Here is a 15,295-nt window from a genome sequence, read left to right on the forward strand (position 1 = left end):
TTTATTCTAAGCGTTTATTTCCTACTGCAGCAGCAGCAGCAGCAGCCACCAGCACGGCACCCACCTCCTGCCCCCACCCCATGCTTTTTGCAACCAAGAGAAAGAGAAATTATTTTTTTTGTTGTCGTCTGTTTTTGTGCGATGTAGCACTTGTATACCTAGTACTGGCTGACCTCCAGAGCAAGGGAACGCAGGAACTCCTGACATGAATACCCACACAACACTGGTGCCCAGACTTTCTGAAGTGGGGGTAGATTTTGCTCTCTTATGCCAGAGCACAAATACATTTCAGAGCTCCCCTGTTCTTTGCAAGTGCTCTGTTACAGCAGAAGCACGTTGCTTAACTCTCTGCACCGTTGGAGGGGGCAAACTATTTGTCTGAGGGAGTGCTGACCCCCCCTCCCTTGCCACCCTCTGGAGCCATCCTTGCTATGAAGATGGAAAGGAAACAGTCTTAGTCTTTATTTTCTTTGTTGCTTTATTTTCTTACCTTGTTTCTAACCTTGCTCCTCTTCAACCCCAAACGCCCAACTGCACAAAAACATACTTCACACTGCACACATTTTTTGACACGACACAAAATGTGCTGAGCTGTATGTTAAAATAAACCATGCACTGAAGGGTACAACCAATAGCGTGTGGGGAAGGTCTCACGGAGAGGCAAGCACTTCCCCACCCCCAGGACAATCCCTTGGCTCACGGCAGGAATCCAGCCAGGGAGACTGTCCAGGGCTGGCCATACTTGCCCCACCATCCTCTTTATAACTGGTGGTGTCACTTAGCATAGGATGAAGCACTGTCTGATGAAGGCATAGGCAACTGTTGAGCATTAAAAGCTATGAAATGGCACCTCCAGTTAGAGAAGAATTAAATGCATTTTGAACATTAAAATCTGGAAAACCGCATCCAGTCCAAAAGCTTGTTGGACAAACTGCTACTAGATGACTGCCTAGGCTTCCTACTGACCCAGACGTGCACCTAGGTAATTTTGGAGCCTAGACCTAAAGGCTTTTGGAGTTCCCCCGCTTGCTGGAGCCCCCACCCCCATCAGCAAGTTAAACATCATCCCCCTACACATGCACACACTGTGACACACACAGTATTTTTAACAGGTGAGTTCTTGAGGGCAAAAGCAGCAACTGGACTCACAAGAATGTATAAAACAGGTATATTTATGCAAATATGAAACATTTCAACATGCAACATGCAACTTGACATATTTCCACCCCACATATTTCTTTCCACACTCCCCCCCCCCCCCCGCTGTCTCTAAAGCATCTGGCACAGGTCATAATTACACACGGCTGCCCGGTGCAGTGCGGGAGAGCAGTGACCACACCACCCAGGACAGATTTGTGGGCCTGCAGGGGGTGTGGAGGTCCTGGACTTCGGCTCCAAAATCCAGGGGTAAGAGCACCACTGTACTGACCAATAGTCTATCTCCATTTATGCTCCTAACAATGTGGTCTGAGTGGGGACCCTTCATTAGCAGTTACCCCTGCTAACTGGGCAAAGAGTCACCTTTTACCGTGGTGGTTTCTTTATTTAGCAGGGGGAGAGTAACTGGCTCTATCCACCCCCAGCACAGTACTTCCAGTGACTGTTGCTGGTGTGTGTCTTATGTTTCTCTTTAGAATGTGAGCCCTTTGGGGACAGGGATCCATCTTATTTATTTGTTATTTCTCTATGTAAACCACCCTGAGCCATTTTTGGAAGGGCGGTATAGAAATCGAATTATTATTATTATTATTATTATTATTATTATTATTATTATTATTATTACCCTACCTTTCTAGCATTGAAGCTGCCACAGTGCAGTTTGGCTCTTCTCCACTCTATGATGGCAACAACATCAGAAGCCTAGGCTCACACAGGTTGTAGCTAATGCTGCAACACCTCTCCAGTTTCCACACCAGCTTTGCCCCAGTTCCTGGAAGAAGAGATCACAGTATGGACTCCTCCTCCCATGTGGCCCCAAACTTCTGACCTTTTCTTGGTGTCCTAGGAAGGAGCTGTGCTGTGGCAGCTCTCGCCTTCCTTGACAGTAACATGAGAAGGCCCTGCATGCTCCAAGGTCTCAACAACCTTTTCAGTTTGAAAAGTGGTGCAAATGTGACCTGACTTTGAAAGTAGATGGTCCAGCTCTAGTTATTCAAAAATCTCTTAGAACAGTTTTGGGAAGCGTTCTGGAAATATGAGCTTTCATTTTTCCATCAAACACTGGCTAGAAATGGTTTCTCTAAGGGGCATTTATGTAACATCTGCCATGATAGCTGGAAAGGTTAGAAAAAACAACATTGATGGACTCTGTATTGCCAGAGCCACAGTGGAGGCATACTGCTCTCTGCTGTCCAAAGTGGGGATCAATGTAAAATGAAATGCCAGCACACTTACAAGACATTCTTTTCTGGAGAAAATGCCTATGGAAGGTGTCATCAATGCCACCTAGGAAAAGCCGCTAATGTAACAGGATGACTTGCGTTTTTTAGAGAGACCATCCAACTAGGGGTGTATATACAGGGGAGAGTTTCTGTTGTAATGGTTAGAGTGTTGGACTAGTACCGGGGAGGCCTGGGTACAAATCCCCATTCAGCCATGAAACTCACTGGGTGGCGCTGGGCCAGTCACGTATCTCTCGGCCTAACCTAACTCACAGGGTGGTTGTGAGGATAAACATAACTATGTCCACTGCTCTGGGCTCCTTAGAGGAAGAGCGGGATATAAATATAAATAAGTAAATAAAATAGGGGTGCTGTTTGAAAGAATTATGGGAAAACCTTCTCCTGAATGTGCAGCATGCTATGAATTAATCGTGAAGCAGTCATCTGAATACCTGAATCAACCCCAGCAAAAACATGACCTGTGTGACATTCTGCACACAGTTACTCATTACATGTTTGGCAGGGACTGGGATGCGATCAGGTCATCAAAGCAACATCTTTGCTGTTCCTTGAAGGTAAATGGCACATCCAGATTGTTCACTTTGTTTGTTTGTTTGTTTTTGCCAGTGTGCATGGTACTTTGCAGAGTTGCACAGGCAACACAGACAGGTCGCCACTCCCATGCAACTCACAATCTAAAATGGACAGTGGAGAAACAACAGAAGGAGTGAGGGAGAGGCAAGTGTAGGGAGGGGGAAGACAGCGGACAAATGCCTGCACACCTCCTTCAAGCTTGGTTCCAGCTGAGAGTAAAGATCAAGAGGATAAGGCAAGAGCCACACAGAAAGGTGAGGTTTGGGGGCTAGGCGAAGTGGTTGTACCATGTCCATGTCTAGGGAGGCAGTTCCATGCCCAGGGGACAGCAAGGGAGACGTTCCAGGGAACAGGGGACCTTTGATCAGCGGAGGGTGGCAGAACTGGAGGAGTGGAAGTCACAGGCTGGGATACAATAAGAAACCAAGACCAAAGATAGGGTGAGTCGAGGCCACACATCACTTTGAAAGTAAGCACAGGGAGCTTGCTCTGGCTACAAAGGGAAGCCAATGAATGGGATCCGAGGAGGGGTCACATGGTGTTTTTGTCACACATGGTCAGAGGAATGGGAGAGAAGAGAGAAGCATTGTACCAGCAGAGTTATGTATTGAGATGGCAGGACTGAGGTATGAGAAAGGAGGGGAAGAGAGAAGGTTGCAGTTGTCAAGGCAGTAAATGTCCAGAGTGTCTAGTCTGCCAGGTTTTGTGAGGCATACCTTATCTGATCTCAGGTGTTAACTTTAGGAATCAGCTTTCATGTATGTGCAATTGTAAAGTGTGCCATTGAGTCAATTTCGACTCCTGGTGCCCACAGAGCCCTGTGGTTTTCTTCAGTAGAATACAGGAGGGGTTTACTATTGCCTCCTCCCACGCAGTATGAGGTAATGCCTTTCAGCATCTTCCTATATCGCTGCTGCCCAATATAGTACCCGCTGGGATTTGAAATGGCAACCTTCTGCTTGTTAATCAAACATTTCCCCGCTGCGCCACTTAAGGTGATGGTTTACATGTGTGGACCCAGCTAATTTGTCCTCTAGAGAAAGTGTGGATTACAAACAATTTTGCCCTCTTTCATCAAACTGGAATTGAGGGTCATCCAATCAAGTTGATTGGCAGTAGATTCTGGAATTTACAAAGGTATATTTCTTCATAAAACACATCACATAATTAACTTACAGAACTCACTGCCACAAGAAGTTGTGATGGACACACATACACACTTTTAAAGAATGGATTAGGCAAACTCATGGAGAACAGATCTATATTTATTTATTATTATTTAATATATTTTTGTCCTGCCCCTCCAGTACACTACTGCTCGGGGCAGCTCACAAATTAATAAAATAATTACAATGTAAAATAAAAGACTAATAAAATTAAACAAGTTAAGTTAAACAAGTTAAAATACCAGTCTAAACAACATTTAAAATTACAATTTTTAAAGTATCAAATTAAAAGTTATTTTAAAAGCTAAAAACTGAGAACTTAGATTTTTTGTTTGTTTTTAAGAGAAAAAAGATGGGGAGGGGGAGAGAAAGGGAGAAAAGGTGCAAGATAGAGAAAAGAAGAAGAAAACAGAAAGCTGGACCTCTATGGTTAATTGAACAGAAAGCACTTTTCACATAGAGTGCTTTTCCTTATTGTTGTCAATCAATACACACACGCACCCTGCTAACTGGGTAAAGAGGCACCTTTGAAAGTGGTGGTTTTCTTTATATCTATTTAGCAGGGGGAGAGCAACTGGCCCTATTCAACATCCAACTCCCAACCCCCACCCACCCACCCACCGCCCACACACACACACACACACACACACACTGCCTTCCAGTTACTGGATTCTACCTTGTCTTTCTTTTTTAGATTGTGAGCCTGTTTTATAGCTGCTTCCCTCATACACACAATGAAATCTTAAGTAGATTTAACAAAAGGTTCATTTAGCAACAATTCCACTTTCTCCTTCTCTACGTGATCTCTCTTTAGACAAATGTCCAATTAATATATAATAGATTATAACTAGAAAAATAGCGGCTTGATAAAGGAGGGGGGAGTGTTTGGGACTGCGGCAGAATGACACCAGCAGTCGTGCCACCTGGGAAAGCACCTTTTTTATTCTCTTGCCAGCCCCACCTGGCTGCCCCTTACCATGCTGAACCAGCTCAGCCAAACCGGGTGTGGTTCGGTTCAATCACAGACTGAACCGCCCCCATCATGCAGTCTGTGATCAAACTCCCAAACCAGCTCTGATTCAAGGCAAACTGGTTTGACATGAACCATTGGTGCACACCCCTACACCCAACCGAGAAATGCATGTCGTCCCTTCCATGCCCCACCCAGTTTTTTTCCTGTACTACCACTGTAACCTCACACTAGGGGTTGCCAACTAGGGACTCTATAGAGGACATGCAGCTATTTAGGGAACCAAAAGGCTTTTTTTTTTTTTTTTTGGCATTAGGTGGAATAGAGACTATTTAGGGGATCAAACAACTTTTTTTGTATGTGTTGTGGTGTGTGAAGTTCTGGGGAGCAGCTGGAACATTTTGTTCACCCAGAACACTTTGCTCTCATGAGCAGCTTCGCTTCCTGTGTCTCCTTCCCCTTCCTACTGACCATCCATCCACTCAAGGGCAGATTATGTTTTTTGCTGCCTGTAGGCAAAAAAGATTTGCTGCTCTGGCTCGAGGACTTGGTGGGGAGGGCAAGTTATGTCCAATCTATTTTAAAACCTTTTTCAACCGCCCCTGTGTGATGGGGATGGTAGCACAGACAAGGGGCAGCCGGCAGGGGGCAGGCACTCGCAGAGGTGAGGGCAGACTGATGAGGGGGAGGGGGAGGGGGAGGAGGCAGCAAGAGCTCCTTACTTGAGCTCACCTGCCACCCAAATGACAGGTCGGGCCATTTTCAACTCATTTGGGGGATCTCTGCGCACACATGTGTGTAAGCAGTGGCCCGAAATTGGCCAAAAACTGACCAACCTTTCATTTGGGCAGAAGGCAGGCTCAGGGAAGGAACTCTTGCCACCACCTAAGAACATAAGAACAGCCCTGCTGGATCAGGCCCAAGGAGCCCCATCTAGTCCAGCATCCTGTTTCACACAGTGGCCCACCAGATGCTGCTGGAAGCCTACAGGCAGGAGTTGAGGCCATGCCCTCTCTCCTGCTGTTACTACCCTGCAACTGGTACTCAAAGGCATCCTGCCTTTGAGGCTGGAGGTGGCCCACAGCCCACGACTAGTAGCCAATGATAGACCTCTCCCCCATGAAGTTATCAAAACCCCTCCTAAAGCCATCCAGGTTGTTGGCTGTCACCACATCTTATGGTAGAGAATTCCACAAGTTGATTATGTGTTGTGTGAAAAAGTACCTCTGTTGGTTAGTCATAGATTTCATGGCAATCAATTTCATGGGATGATCTCTGGTTCTAGCGTTATGTGAGAGGGAGAAGAATTTCTCTCTATTCACTTTCTCTACAGCATGCATGATTTTATAGACCTCTACATTTCTCCCCGAAGTCATCTTTTTTTCTAAACTAAATAGCCCCAGCTGTTGTTGCCTTGCCTCATAAGAAAGGTGCTCTAGGCCCCTGATCGTCTTGGTCGCCCTCTTCTGCACCTTTTCCAGTTCTACAATGTCCTTTTTTAGATGTGGTGACCAGAATTCTACGCAGTACTCCAGGTGTGGCCACACCATAGTTTTGTATAAGGGCATTATAATATTAGCAGTTTTATTTTCAATCTCCTTCCTAATGATCCCTAGAATGGAATTGGCCTTTTTCACAGCTGCCACACATTGAGTCGACACTTTCAACGAACTGTCCACCACGACCCCAAGATCCCTCTCTTGGTCAGTCACTGACAGCTCAGATCCCATCAGCGTATACTTGAACCTGGGGGTTTTCATCCCAATATGCATCACTTTACACTTGCCAACATTGAACTGCATTTGCCATTTTGTCGCCCACTCACCCAGTTTGGAGAGATCCTTTTGGAGCTCCTCACAATCTGTTTTGGATTTCACTACTCGAAAGAGTTTGGTATCATCTGCAAATCTGGCCACCTCGCTGCTTACCCCTACTTCTAGATCATTTATGAATAAATTAAAAAAGCACTGGTCCCAGTACTTTTGGGATCCCTGGGGGACCCCACTTCTTACTTCCCTCCATTGTGAAAACTCTCCATTTATCCCTACCCTCTGTTTCCTGTCTTTCAACCAGTTAGCAATCCACACATGTACTTGTCCCCGTATCCCTAAATTTCCTTAGGAGTCTTTGATGAGGAACTTTGTCAAAAGCTTTTTGAAAGTCCAGGAATATTATGTCAGCTGGATCACCTTGATCCACACACTCGTTGACACTCTCAAAGAACTCCAAAAGGTTTGTGAGGCAAGATTTACCTTTGCGGAAGCCATGCTGGTTCACTCCCAGCAGGGTCTGTTGTTCTATGTGCTTTACAATTTTATCCTTGAGGATGCTTTTCATCAATTTGCCTGGACCAGACTTTAAGCTAACCAGCTTGTAATTTCCTGGATTGCCCCTGGATCCATTTTTGAAAATCGGTGTTACATTGGCTACTTTCCAGTCTTCTGGTACAGAGCCCGATTGGAGGGATAAGTTATATATTTTAGCAAGGAGGTCAGCAATTTCACATTGGAGTTCTTTGAGGACTCTTGGATGGATGCCATCCGGCCCTGGTGATTTGTTAGTTTTAAGTTTTTCCAGACAGTTGAGAACATCATCTCTTGTCACTTCTGACTCAGTTCTTTAGCCTGCATCCCCAAAAAGCCTGTTTCAGGAACAGGTATATGCTCAGTATCCTCTGCCGTGAAGACGGACACAAAGAACTCATTTAGCTTCTCTGCAACCTTTCACTCCCTCATTATCTAATGGTCCAACCGCCTCCCTGGCAGGCTTCCTGCTTCTGATATATTTAAAGAAGTTTTTATTATTCCCCTTGATGCTTTTAGCTAAATGTTCCTTAAACTCTCCTTTTGTCTCCCTTATTGTTGCCTTGCATTTCTTTTGCCAGAATTTTTGTTCCTTTCTGTTCTCTTCCAATTTTGGAAGGAAGTCTTCTTCCCTTTTATGGCTTCTTTGACATTTCCCCTGCTAACTGGGCAAAGAGGCACCTTTTAATGTGGTGATTCTCTCTATTGATCAGGGGGAGATTAACTGGCCCTATCCACCCCCAGCACAGTACCTCCAGTGACTGTTGCTGGTGTTTATCTTGTGTTGCTTTTTAGATTGTGAGCCCTTTGGGGACAGGGAACCAGCTTCTTATTTATTATTTCTCTCTGTAAATCGCTTTGGAAACTTGTTGAAAAGCGGTAAATAAATATTTTTTGTTGTTGTTGCCATGCTGGCATACTCCTGGACTTAGTGGTACTTTTCCTCCCTTTGGGTATACAATCTAACTGGGCTTCTTGGATTGTGGTTTTTAGTAAACTCCATGCATTCTGGAGCAAAGTCACTCTCTTGATTTTCCTTTTCAGCTTTCTTTTCACCATACTCCTCATTTTGGAGAAGTTTCCTCTTCTAAAATTCAAAATGTATGTGTTAAACTTCCTTGGTGATTCTCTCCCCGCATGTATCCTGAATTTGATGGCACTGTGGTCACTGTTCCCTATAGGTTCGATGACTCTGACTTCACGCACCAGATCCTGGGTGCCACTCAGTATTATATCCAAGGCCGCCTTCTCTCTGGTTGGTTCCAAGTCCAACTGCCCTAGGGCACAGTCATTTAGCGTATCTAGAATTTTGACCTCTCTGTCATTACCTGACTGTGAATTTACCCAGTCTATGTGTGGGTAATTGAAGTCACCCGTTATTACAGCCCTGCCTCTCCTTGACGCTTCCCTGATTTCGTGCTGTAACTCCCAGTCAATGTCAGCGTTTTGATCCAGAGAGCAATAGCACATCCCTGGTAGCACATTTCCTTTCAGGCCTTGTATTGTCACCCACAGGGTTTCTGTGGAGGACTCTGGTCCATCTAGGTTTTCTAGCTTGTTAGATTCTATCTCTCGTTTAACATACAGTGCTACTCCACCTCCAAGGCGCCCCTCCTTGTCCTTTCTATAGAGTTTATATCCAGGGATAACAGTGCCCCACTGGTTCTTACCGTTCCATCATGTTTCTGTTATGCCCACTATATCTATTTCTGTGTTAGCAACCAAGCAATCCAGCTCATCCATCTTGGCTCGGAGCCTTCTGGCACTGGCATATAAGCACCTATACACTGAATCTCTCAGCTGGTGTATCCTCCACCACCATCTATGATTGAAAAAAGTTTTAAAATAGATTTAACTTGCCCTGGAACACACACACCCCATTTTGCCACCTCTTAAGAATTTGCCACCATAGGCAAGTGACTATCTTGCTTATGTGTTACTCCACCTCTGCATCCAATGATGGGTCATTGGATGGATGGCAGGAAGCCAGAGGGGAGGTTCTGCTTCAGTGGCAAATTGGAGAGCCGCGTGATACAGGAGCGCAGATAGCTGGGCCCAGCAGGTGCAGCTTGCTTTCTTCATGGGGTGGCTCTGAGAAGCCAGCAGTTAGCTAAATACACAATTTGCAGCTACCCCTGCTAACTGAGTAAAAAGGCACCTAAAGTGATGAATCTCTTGTATTTATCATGGAGAGAGCAATTGGCCATATCCAACCCCAGCACAGCATTCCTTCAGTGGCTGATGCTGGTATTACTGTGCATTTCTTTTTAGATTGTGAGTCCTTTGGGGACAGGGGAGCATATTATTATTTCTTTTTCTTTTAAACCTTCTGTTGAAAAGCCTTCTATAAATGTTTGTAGTTGTAGAGAACAGGATGAGTGAGAGACTGTGCATGCACCACTGCACCAGCATGCGAAGAGGCTGGCTCATCAGCTAGCTGGCTGCCGTGCCCCAAGCCAAGAGGTGAAGCTGCTGGCCTGGCTGGGGAGGGCAACATGAGGGAGGAGGATAGAATACTGTGGGTGTGGTAAACCTAACCAGGAGATGTATTTACGGTTAAGCAGCAGGGGCCTTGAGAACTCTGCAGCTAGACAGGATACTGAGATGCAGCTCACCTGTTCATCAGCTTCACAGTGGTAAGTTATATTTATTCTCAAATTATCCAATTTTAATTAAAATATGCATATATAATACCAATACACATATGCAAAGTTTACACAAAGTGGAGACCTTTTTGGTGAAAACTGTCCTCTATTTCTACTTTTTTGGCGTTAGATATCAATTTATTTATTTTTACCATATGGACCTGGTAGGCCTAAACCAGACTCTCTCTTCTAGTATGGCCTATTTGTATAATCAAATACAATATTTGGCAAATGTTGGTGATGGGTTCCAAAGAGGTTACGGTGGACCAGTATGAATAGGCCCAGTATGAGGGGGGGGGACATTGAGGTGCTAAAAGGGTAAAGGTAAAGTGTGCCGTCAAGTCAATTTCAACTCCTGGCGCCCAGAGAGCCCTGTGATTTTCTTTGGTAGAATACAGGAGGGGTTTACCTTTGCCTCCTCCAGTGCAGTATGAGATGATGCCTTTCAGCATCTTCCTATATCGCTGCTGCTCCATATAGGTGTTTCCCATAGGTGTTTCCCCGGAAACATACCAGCAGGGATTCAAACCGGCAACCTTCTGCTTGTTAGTCAAGCATTTCCCTGCTGCGCCACTTAAGGTGACTGCTAAAAGGGTACAGAGGGCTCATCTTAAAAAGTCTTGTTTCACAAAGCAGCACCTTGGCCTAGTAGACCACCTGAAATTTATCTCCAACTTTTCTAATATAAAGACTATCGTGTTTATCTCATAAATTACATTTGTTCTTTGCCTTACAAAGTACCTGTGTGCCTTAATCAGCACTGCGGACTGAACAGAGTAACTGCTGGATGTTATCTTTTCTTTTCTTTAAAATTTCAAAATATTATTTTATATTTATATTTTCTAAATATAAGGCAACAGCCATTACTGCCTCATCTTCATCCCAGAAGCCAGTGCATGCAGCCTGAGATCAAGTCTAATACTTAGTGGAGTGCAAATGCACTACAATAAGTGTAAGTCCAACACTTAACTCCTACTGTACGCCATCGTACAACTATCATGAGCTTCAGATTTTCATGGCTATCGGCCCAGTTCGACTGGTTCAGACTCAAACCGGACTGGACCCCCCCAAAAGTGGTGCTGGTTAGAGCAGAAATGGTTCAAAACCGGTTTGGCAGTTCAAGGGGGTATACTTTAAAGGGGAATCTAGCGAGGATTCCCCTTTACAAGCAAAGGAGGGGACCCTGCTGACTTGGGGGAGGGGAACCCTAATAGAGGCGGTGTGTGGGCACCTGGGTGTGCTGTGGTCTGGTCTGGAGAATTTGGAAGAGCCATGCTGCTGCCACCGCACCCAGTTGCCCTCTCACTACCCCTATTAGGATTTTTTTCCAGGTAAGCTTTGCTTGTAACAGGGAATCACCACCGGATTCCCCGTTACAAGCAAACCCCCTCGAACTGCCAAACTGGTTCCAAACCAGTTCAGCCCAGTTTGACACTCAGGCAGACCTGAGGGCCAGTTTGACTCTCAGGCTGATAGGCCGGTTCAATTTTGGCTTGAACTCTAACTGAACCACTGGAATTCGTTCATACACATCCCTATCATGTACAGGCATCCCACCACTTTGCTTCTTAAAAGGTCAGATAAAGAGCTTTGGGCAACTCAGAAGCTTGCTTAAGATGTTTTTTCATTCATTCATTCATACATTCAACATATTTATATGCTACCCAAAACCTGTGTCTCTGGGTGGTTTACAATAAAACAATACAAATTAAAACAAAATTAAAACATTAAGGGAGATGTTTGGATCCAGAAGCACCCACAGATTGTGTACTTAGGAACACAGGAACATACTCGTTCCTTTTAGAGAAGTGTGACCCCATCCAGAACTGGCAGATTGAAATTGTCTCCTGAGTTCTGACCCAACACAATAAGTAATTCCATGTTCTCTGGATTCAGTCTCAGTTTGTTACCCCTCATCCCAACCATCACCATCTCCAGGCAGGCATTAGGGAGGTTATGCCTTCTCCTGATGATTTTGACATGGAGAAATAGATTTGGGTGCCATCAGCATACTGATCCATACAGATTTGGGTGTCATCCTGCATTAAATCTCCTGATGATCTCTCCCAGCAATTTCATGTAGATGTTAAACAGCATTTGAGACAGTATGGAGCCCTGAGGGATGGCATATAAAGGTTGTGACTTTTTGGTTGGTCCTAATAAAGATTTTACTTTATCTTTATAAATTATGCAAATGGACTAACTTGTGAACTGCCTGACTGATTTGAACCAAATTTGCTACAGCTGTAGGGACACATACAGCTGTAGAGACACATACCAACAAACGGAAGTTCTTTTTCACACAACGCATAATCCACTTGTGGAATTCTCTGCCACAAGATGTGGTGACAGCCAACAACCTGGATGGCTTTAAGAGGGGTTTGGATAACTTCATGGAGGAGAGGTCTATCAACAGCTACTAGTCGGAGGGTTGTGAGCCACCTCCAGCCTTAAAGGCAGGATGCCTCTGAGTACCAGTTGCAGGGGAGTAACAGCAGGAGGGAGGGCATGCCCTCAACTCCTGCCTGCGGCTTCCAGCAGCAGCTGGTGGGCCACTGTGCGAAACAGGATGCTGGACTAGATGGGCCTCCTTGGGCCTGAACTAGCAGGGCTGTTCTTATGTTCATAGGAATGCTTCAATGGCGTAGTTTGTAATGATGCCATCCACTCCCATTCAAGATGGTGTGGACGTGTGAATGTTTGAAGTTCAAGTGGATTAACTTGTGACACACCTGCAGACACATGAACATTTGAGATGAAAGTGGGCTAACCTGTGAACTAGATGGGGAACAACAGGAAGCACCCAATGGAAAAGCAAAACAAGAGACAAGATCTCAAGGAGCTGTGAAGCATTTATTGGAGTCCAATGCATTTCAGCTGCAAGAGGCACGTGTGAGCTAACTTGTGAACCACCTAATTGATTTGAACCACATTTTGAACAGTTGTAGGGACACATAGGGATGGCTCAAGGGCAGAGTTTGTAATGATGTCATCCACCCTGATTCAAGATGGCAGACGCATGAACAGTTGAGGCACAAGTGGACTGCCGAACCAAATTTGGTACAATTGTAGTGAGTGACTCATAGGGACACCTCAACGGCGCAGTTTGTTTTGATGTCATCCACACCAATCCAAGATGGAGGACATGTGGATGTTTAAGGCTGAAGTGTGCTAACTTGTGAGGATGGTAATTATCATTTAAGATTAGAATGTAAGGAAAGTAGGCAGATTAGTTCTGACCACAGCTCTTCCACTCTCACATTTAACATTTTAGCTGTAATTATATCTGGAGGGGTTTTTATTTGTTGACTTTTAACATTTTAAATTGTACTTTTAAATTTTGTGTTTACGTGAGATCTGTTTGTAGTTTCTATTTTATCCATCATATATTTTTATACTGTATTGGTTTTACTGACTTTGTTCAGCACCCTGAGTGGTAGTGTACTGGAGGAGTAGGGTACAAATATTTTAAATAGATAAGTAAGCAAGCAAGCAGGCTGGCAGGCAGGCAAGCTTAGGATTTATTAAAAGAAAATGGAATAAAAACTGCATTAATGAATATGGCCAGAAGATAGCAGCAACACCCCATGGTTAGATCAGAAAGGCCTAAGGAGACTTGCTTAAAAGAGGCATGTTATGTTATACCACATTTCAGTCTTCACTATTATAAATAATAATAATAACTGTTGTTATGAAAGCAAAGACTGAAATGTGGTGGTGTAATATAGGTATCTTTTAAACAAAGTCTCCTCCGACTTCTTGTTATTGCTTTGTCTGGGCTTCCTAGAGGCATCTGGTGTGAAACAGGCTGCTAGACCAGATGGACATTTGGTTTCATTCAGCAGGGCTCTTCTTATGTGGTTAAAACTCAGAATATGCCCTTTTCCTCACAGTAATTATAAATTAAGACACTGGGTTTTCTTAGCAATATAACTCTAAGAAAGAATCTAATATAATGTGCTGCAGAGCAAAAGATTATGGGGAAACCTTCCATTAACAAAAAAATCATAAATCACATACTTCTATATTGTATGAATAATATAAATCATGAACTATCAGATCATTATGTCATCTAGAGCTCAGTTAAATTTGAGTGGTTAGATTTAAATGTGCAGCTTGATCACATCCCTTTTTTACTCAAAAGGAAGCCCCACAGGATTCAGCTAGACTTACTTCCAAATGTGAACAGGATTGCAGCTTTAATCTGCAATCCTTTTTAAATATACATGTTTATTAAATATGAAATCCATGTAACATGCATATTACAAAATAAAAAACAATAAATATGCCACAGTTTTGTCCCTGAGTTAATCATTCTAATATTTTACAAACACCCACTAATATGCTTTGATCCCTGACTGATTTCCCACATGAGCTGTTGCATAGTATGTCAATGTCATCATCAATGTCATGTTTCATACTTTTCTTAACCATTCAGAAATATATTAAGAAGCATCTCATCTGCCTCCTTCTCTCCCTCTCGGGCAAAGAGAGGTTATCCTTAATTTATCAGCTGCTAATAAACACTATCAGTTTCAAATCTGTTTAATTTTGAAATAACAGATTTTAAATAATTTAACAGCACTTTCCCAGCTCATGAGATTAAAAGGGGAACACACCAAGAGCTCGCCCATATTGGCATCTTTCACAGATGTCCTGATGTCCTCCCAGCATGTTTCTTTGTCACATGAGGGGCCATTTTGTCTGAGTCACTGTTCTACATGCAACTCAGATACTAGTTCCTGTTGGAAGTGAAGGACTATGCACTGTCTCTTGTCTCAAAGACAGTGGAGGACAGACTAGTGAGTCAGAGGGCTAGAGGGTCAAGACATTGGTCATCCCTTCTCTACTGTTCTGACACTATCCCTTTGGAATGTAGATTGCTACTCTCAGGGGACTTCCTTCCTTAGGAGAGGAGAGCTGGTCTTGTGGTAGCAAGCATGACTTGTCCCCATAGCTAAGCAGGGTCTGCCCTAGTTGCATATGAATGGGAGACTTGATGTGTGAGCACTGCAAGATATATTCCCCTCAGGGGATGAAGCCACTCTGGGAAGAGCAGAAGGTTTCAAGTTCCCTTCATGGCTTCTCCAAGATAGGACAAGATTTTTTTATTGAACCAACAAACTACCAAAGCATACAGTACGTTTCCAAGTTACATTCTCCAAGATAGGGCTGAGAGAGATTCCTGCCTGCAACCTTGGATAAGCCGCTGCCAGTCTGTGAAGACAATACTGAG

General features: G+C 44.1%; 1 long non-coding RNA gene across 1 annotated transcript in view; it reads right to left on the reverse strand.

The window, feature by feature from the left end:
- Positions 1-1,916, reverse strand: part of LOC128343353 (uncharacterized) — a 68,913-nt gene extending 66,997 nt beyond the window's left edge. Inside the window, exon 1 of the long non-coding RNA XR_008315492.1 lies at positions 1,789-1,916. This is a non-coding gene — a long non-coding RNA (uncharacterized LOC128343353). The remainder of the gene's footprint in view (positions 1-1,788) is intronic.
- Between the last annotated feature and the right edge of the window lie 13,379 nt (positions 1,917-15,295).

This window comes from Hemicordylus capensis, chromosome 2 (assembly GCF_027244095.1).
Source record: "Hemicordylus capensis ecotype Gifberg chromosome 2, rHemCap1.1.pri, whole genome shotgun sequence".
Classification (NCBI taxonomy): domain Eukaryota; kingdom Metazoa; phylum Chordata; class Lepidosauria; order Squamata; family Cordylidae; genus Hemicordylus; species Hemicordylus capensis.